Consider the following 8,103-nt stretch of genomic DNA (forward strand, 5'->3'; position numbering starts at 1 on the left):
TTTGAATTTATAAATATACTCCTCAAATACCATATTTTCAAATTAATACATTTTTTTATACTATCTAAGCAGTGTCCTGTGACGATATAAACTTCTGTTTTACAAATAAGAAACCCAATTATTACCGAAAATGATAGTATACCTAGGTATTACCTACCATCATTTTGATATTATAATGTTGATATTCAAAATGTCAATAAGTAATTTCTTAGTTATTAAAATGTTTGTATTAAGGATAATTATTGTTCTTAAAATTGGGATTACATAAATATAAAATAAACATAGAATTGAATCTAATATTTATTATACTTCGCAATTTTTAAAAATTATTAATATTGATGGATTAATATTAATAACTACAATTTTCAAATCACCATTATCTTATCAGACTTGGGTAGTATTCCGAATACTTTTTAAATACTTTTTTTTGAAAGTATTCAATATGGTATTTTGAATACTTTTTTTCTTATATAGGTATACTCTTATGTATTATTAATTATCACTTATTAATTATATTATTTTTAATATAATTTATAACTAATAGATAGCCAGAAAGGTATTATCGAGATTATAATAATGTTCATTTATAAACACAGAATTGAAAAAATAATATTTTTGCTATTGAAATCTAAATCTACTAAAAAAAAGTATTCGAAAAACATTTGGAATACTTTTTGTGAAGTATTCCAAATACTTAGGAATATTATTATCATAAAGTATTCAAATACATATTCTGAATACATTTTTTAACCTTTTTTTAACCTTTATTCTTAGAACACAAAGTTAAATAACAACAAAATATTGGTAATAAAAATAATTATTAATAATTATTTGGAATTTGGAATTTGAATATTTATATAGTTATGAATGAAAGTGTATTATAAATGTATGGAAAATATATAACATTATTAATAATTATAATTGATAATAATATATTATAATTACTGTGATGACAGCAGCAAAGTGCAGTCGGATGCATTATTTACCTATAGGCACTGCCAGTATAGAATTTTACCGCCACTGCTGCACATTTTCCTTTTCTTAATTTTATTATCAGTAAGTAATGCATATTATGCAACTATCATGTTTATAAATAACTAACTGGGAAACCATGTAAAAAAAAAAAACATTGTATACATATATAATTTTGTTCTTATCATTTAAAATTATATAATTTAACATGATTAAATCAGATATCAATGTGGGTTCCCTTGTACTCCCCCTCCCACCGGTAAAACACGCCACTGAATCTTGCTGCAAAACTTTTAAATTTCATTTTTAACTAATATATTATAATATTTATAACACTCAAAACATATTTTAATGTTAGGTACATCGTTTTGGTAAGCTTCTGGTCCTGTTTTATTCATTGCATTTTACGTAAATCTCATATAACAACTCTAGTGTTTTTATGTAATTTAATGATGCAGTTAATAGAAAATATATATTTGTAGATATGTATGTATTATCGGTACTATATATATTTTATTTTATTATAATTTCAACGCCGAATGTGCAATTACTGCTACCCCAGAGCCCACAAGAGGCTACTCTTAAAGCTATGTATCGATCTTTTCTTTCGTGTTTCAGCCAACATGAATTTATTAAAATCCGCGATGTTAAATGGTTTGCATAAGATTATTCAGCCCCTTGCAGGTTGTGCGTTTTGCACTGGATGAGGTGAGGCCGGTCTCAAGTATGCTCCATTCGCATAACCATTTATGATTGGTACAATTCTCTTTATATCAGCGAAGACTAGAGTGTTCATAGAATCAACCGAATCGACAATGGTACTTGCCCTACAGACATTTTGTGGAAATGTTTGTATTATAATGTTCATAAGTTCTAAATAACGGAAATGACGGTCGTGAAAGCGTAATATCAATAACTATTACCTATAGTAATATGTTCCTCCGGGGAACTTGCAGTAAATCATATTATACAGGCGATGCATAATAATAATAATATGTGCGTCTTACCTTGCCCACGGCTCCATTATAGTAATATAATCCTGGAGAAACGGGAGATGCGTTTGGTCGGACGTGAAATGACGAGGCGACACTAGCAAATATATTCGTACGAGACTTCGTATTGCAGGAATTTCGTCCCACTGAACACTGCTATTGACATATATATTATGGCGATAATATTAGGTACACGCAATCGTAGACGACGTGAAAACAGTTTAATCGACGATCGAAGGGACGACAGAGAAAAACGTCTGTGACGACAGGTTATTCTAGAATACGACGATGATAAATACTCGCTCACAAGTTGCGTAGGTATCTTATAATATAGTGAAATACTGTATAGAACGTGAATCGCGGTCACCGAATTTTGAAGCACCGTGTGACTTGTGATCAGGCAATAATGAAATATATTATGTTCCCTCATTATAATTAACTGTTATTTTTTTCCTATATCGTTCATTTATCTATATGTGATTTACCCATACTGATATGATGTGCCTATACTGTTAATTTTTACCGTCAACAACAAGATTTATAAATTATAAGTGTGGGATAGCTATAATTATTGGCCGTAGGGAGTGTGGCAAATGAAATAGCGCCTGGTCCAGGGGCGCCATTTGGGGTATCACAGGGCATACATTGGCGGCCCTATTTTTCGCCGTATCATATTGGCCTGCCTTAATTTCATGCTGGCGCCGATGTATCAGTTAAATTGAATCAATTGAAATAATTAATATAAAATAAAAATATTTTATAAATAAAGGGATATACATAGATATACTTTGATATTACAGATATAGAAGATGGGGGACGGAGTGGCCGAGCGGTCTGAGGCGTCGGTTGTGACGCAGCCGATGCCGGATCGATTCCTTGGTCACGGGCGGCATTTTTCTTCGGCCAAGGTTGTTTGAGAATCCTTCACGGTGTCCGGAGAACAAGTGCCGCCATCCCCCACCCGAGCATGGCAGATACCTACGGGTGCCCAATCAAAAACTCTGCCAAACCCAACACACACGTGTTCCCCCCCACCGACATTAAAACTTACACAGCCTATACAGCTAATGACCATAGATTCCGGGCTTAAGATCAAAAAAAAAAAACAAAGATATATAGAAAGAAAATGTGTATTAATTAATAATGATATTATACTTTTATCAGTGTTATTGCTTAAAATATTAATTATTTTTCATTCCTAATAGTCAGATTAGAAATAAGTTAAATAACTCTAACATGGCTATATTTCAATTTTCATTGTTATAACTGCGGCCTGGTGGTAGAAAAATGTGGCCATGTAAAAAATTTGGCGGCCCTATTTAAAAACTGAAATTGCGCCCCTGGCCTGGTCGTGAAAATTCTGATTACGTCTCTAAGAGGTTATTTGAGTTAAATGCATTTTTCAGGTCAACATATATTATTATAAGAATCAGACAACTTTATCAAAACATATCGTATTATCGTTGAGTACATAGGTAACAGTTGCTTAGTCCGGACGAAATCGAAATAAATATACGAGCTGAGACGACGACGAGCGACTTTCGTGAGGTATCTGCAGCAAGAAATTAGCAGATTATCGTACACTCTAACGGCCTCTTTTGGAGACGGCGCAAACCGTTTGAAATCAACGTTCAGTACCGACTCAGATGTCGTATATGCCGACCAGTAATATTATTTTGTTTTTTAAGCTGTACGCCGCTCACGGTTAGATCATCGATGCTTGAAATCTTCGATTTTATAGAAACTCCGCGAGCCACACGGCCATGCCTCATACTGTTCGTATTGACTGCATGCGATATTATTATACAAAATATTATGTAAAACTATTGCTCAAACTATATTGCTAAAGCTTGTTTGTATTTGTCTTGGCCCGGCCATGCTAGGAAGTGCGAGGGGCTTCTGTTACATAGGAATTGATTTTTTTTAACACTACAACTGCAACTGTATTAATGTCGTACTTGCAGCACAACACGTACCTATATGTGCGTGTTTTAATAATAGTGTTGAATAAATGGTATCCAATAGCATTGAGCATAGATAGTATGCTATACTCAATGCCAATAGTTAAAAAACATGTTCTTTTTGTTAACATACTGCAATATTAAAGATGTCTATGTGTTATATTATAATGTAATATTTTTTATGAATATGTATGATAGACTCGGAGGTATATTATATACATTTGTCATTTGTTGCACTGCATATCATCATCATTACGTCTAATGTAATCTGTCATTATGCGAATATATTATGTTATTACAGTTCGTATTTTAATCTCTATAGTATAGGTAATTAACAGTGTTCGGACTTATCTAGATAATTATTTGTTCATCTTTTATCTTATCTAGGTAAATAGTTACAAGGTATCTAAACGTTCATCTTAGATAATTTTTTTACTCGTCTAAATGAATTCATCTAGACACATTTTTTATTGATAAAAATCGCGAAATTGTACAAACGCATTTAAATATTTATACAGATTCTTAAACCAAGCTTATGGTAATGTAATGTAATGTAATTATTTTTATTTATATCATTATTGTTATTATTATGTTCCTAGTGCCCAACTAAAATATACCTACATTTAAAACCCATTAAAAAAAAAATTGTATCTTTTTTTTTATCTAGATAAAATAGTATTTATCTTTATTTTTATCTAGATAAATATGAGTTAAGTTATCTTTTATCTCTATCTAGATACATTAGAGTCGCATTATCTTTATCTTAATCTAGATTAAAAACTACTTATCTAATCCGAACACTGGACTAATTAAGTTATAATTTCAGTCTCTCTTTTAATTTTATTCAAAACATGTACGTATATGTATATAATATAAAATACTTGATCAATATGTGATTTTCAGTGTGTCGTTAGATTACATCAATATATAATATAAATTTAATTAAAATAAATCAAATACTGCGTTTTGGTCCAATTTCCTCTTCATTTATATTGTTCGTGAAACCAGACAAGTGTTTATTAATTAGTTCAATTCATATGCACTCTCATTTGTATAATCAATTTTTTCTTGTTTTTCGAAAACTCTTTGTTAATTTAATTTTTTATGTCAATCGATATACACGAGTGACGAGTACTATTAATTTATTCGGTTTTTATTCCTTTACGTAGAGCTATAAGCACATATGTGATTAGTGATTACCTACACAACTTTTCAAAGTAAATTAATGTCCAACAGCATTATTTCAAGTCGAGTATCGGGTATTATTTTTAAACGTCACGCGTACCTACTTCTAATTGAAAATTAAAATATGATTAATTATCTACTGTTCAAATCTATGTTCTTCAGTATTCTACTATAGATTTAAATTGAACTCAAAAACTTGATTGATCACACAGAAAAAACCAACGGACAAATAATTTTCAATTAATATAATTTATATACCATAAGTACCTAAATACGTAGTTCATGTGATTTGTACTAAGTGTTATTGCGAAAACTTATAGGTTAGGTCGTGTTTATATAATTAATGTTAACAAGTATTGAGCATGGATTGACATTTAACACTCAATGCATAAACTCATCGTTGTGTGGCGATGATTGTATCATTTTTGTTATAGTGATTTTCATTCCGTTGTTCGGTTGGTTTTTTTTTTAAATGACAAATACAAAACGTCCAACAAACGGTATATAATGGGTGTGATAAATAATTTATTGAAATTAACAGTGGCGTATTTAGGCCAGGCCCCCCAAGCTATGTCCAAGTCGGAGAGGGGGGGGGGGGGGCACAGGATCTTTATCATTAGGTATATTGAAAAAAATACAGAACGTTTTTTTGTTTATTTAAATTATATTTATGTTGAACATTATTTCATTTGAAACACGAAAAAAAATTTAGAGTGGTGGCGTTTATTATTTTGTACCTATATTATCTAACTATATACGTTATTGGTTTTTAAATGTATATAAATAAATTACATATATTATAAAATCAATGCTTGTACGCAGTGATTTCAGCATAACTATTCTAAGAATATTATTTCTAAGGCAGCCACTATCATGATGTAGCTCTTTAATCTATTGATACAAATATTGTGATTCATACGTCGTACGTCGTCGTCTCCTTACAACCCTTATAATTATTATTAGCTCCTAGAATCACTATTTAATAATTAATATTTTTATTATAACTTAATTCCTGTATTAAGGGGCCCGGTGCCGGTTTTTCAAATTTTCCGCAATTCTATGAAATTTGAAAATTACATTTTATATTTTAGTCATCATCACTAATCTACTGGCCAATACCTATTTAGGGGGTGGAGTGTAGATACGGAACTGAAAGAAGAAGACTTCTTACAAGCCGCATTGAATCTCCAATTTTATTTTATTTCAAATAACGGTATAATATAATTTGTAAAAAAAAGTAAAGCTTGAAATTGTAATGATTTTGAAGACATATCATAAAGTTTGAGATTAAAATATTGAAAAACGGAGTTCAATTCGGCTTGTAGAATATTACCCTCGTTAATCGTTATTCGTTATGTGTACTCGTACTCAAAAAGCAATCTAAAATCGAAAATTGTGCAAGAAGTTAGGCTTTATGTATAATGCCAAACATAGGGAATATGAATACAGCTAGGTAATATGGGTAGGTACAGAAAAATTATTTATATATTTGTATATATTTGTATATATTTATATATTTATATATATTTGTATTATATATTTAACGAATGTAGGTACAAAAAAGATTTTGAGATAAATGAACAATTTATTAGGCAAGTACTTACATACCGGACATTTTATCGGAGTACCCGATTAGTATTAAAATAAAACCCTTAGATACCTATTAACATTGTTTATGGTCCTATCTATTGATTTAAAACCCAGTCATGGTGTCACTATTTAATTAGAGTTAATTTGAAATCAAAATGCGGGTCATTCGAATGTTTGTAAAGTAACTCTGTATGTATAAATGCTATACAATTAACATATTCATTAGTTATAAGGCACACATTACAACAATAGTAGGTACAGACATTTATAAATATAAATAAATAGTAAATAGTAAAATTATACAATATATTTAAATTGAAATAATAAACAATTATGACTTATGAGTGTTATTACTTTGCTGTTATCTTATAGAAATAAAATGTATCAAATCAAAATGATGCTTATGTCCAAAGAAATCCGTTGGCTTGTGCAAAATGCCTAAGTCGTATAAAAGTTTTACTGAACGTTTTATAATAATATATTTTTCATCGCAATCAGAAATCCAAAACGACAATAATCAAAAAATAAAAAATAAAACGATGTAAGAACACGTAACACGTAAGTATATAAATAGTACATACCTATAATTATAATAGTATACACATACTTACAATGTGAAAGTAATAAGTATGCTTATTATCAAGTGATAACCAATCACATCAAATTTGGGTAAGTATTGACGTAAAATTGAAACAGTCAGACACTCAGATTGTATAGAAATGAGAAATGATAAAACATGTTTGTTTGCATCAGTCACAACTCTTTGTATGGATACTATCACAAGTATATAATAAGTGAAAATATGTACCCTACATCCGGACATAAGTTAAAATTTTAGTAGGTACCCACGCTTTGCCGAACTTAACGTGCGATTTTCAATCAACAAACGTGTATTATTGATATAATATATAGGTACACGATTGTAAAATATAATTTTATCGAACTAAAATTGTGGAGAAAAAAAATGTGCAGACAACCGTCAAGGTGTTTCCGTGACATGATCTGACGGTCATTATTACTCATTAGTCACGTTGTTTGTACCTATAATAGTGGTAAGGTGAACACTAGACTGCACGGCCGTCATATACTGTAGCATACCTAAGTATGTCCACCACCAGTGCATACTCTATAATGGTTCACAAAATGTTTGTGAAATGATGTTCGGTACAATACTGGTTATGACAACTAGGTATTTATTTTGTTTATTTTAGAAAAAAAAATGTTATCCATATAATATAATACTTGTAATTCAATAGTAATTTTATGCTTTGTTTATTTATCGAAAAAAACCTATAGTTTTATAATGTAAAATTAATTATTTTAAATACCTGCCGCTGGTCAGATCTGATTTTAAATGGTTTATATTTCAACGTTTTTACTATTGCAAACAAATAAACACCAAA

The sequence above is a fragment of the Metopolophium dirhodum genome, chromosome 6, assembly GCF_019925205.1.
Source record: "Metopolophium dirhodum isolate CAU chromosome 6, ASM1992520v1, whole genome shotgun sequence".
NCBI classification, from domain to species: domain Eukaryota; kingdom Metazoa; phylum Arthropoda; class Insecta; order Hemiptera; family Aphididae; genus Metopolophium; species Metopolophium dirhodum.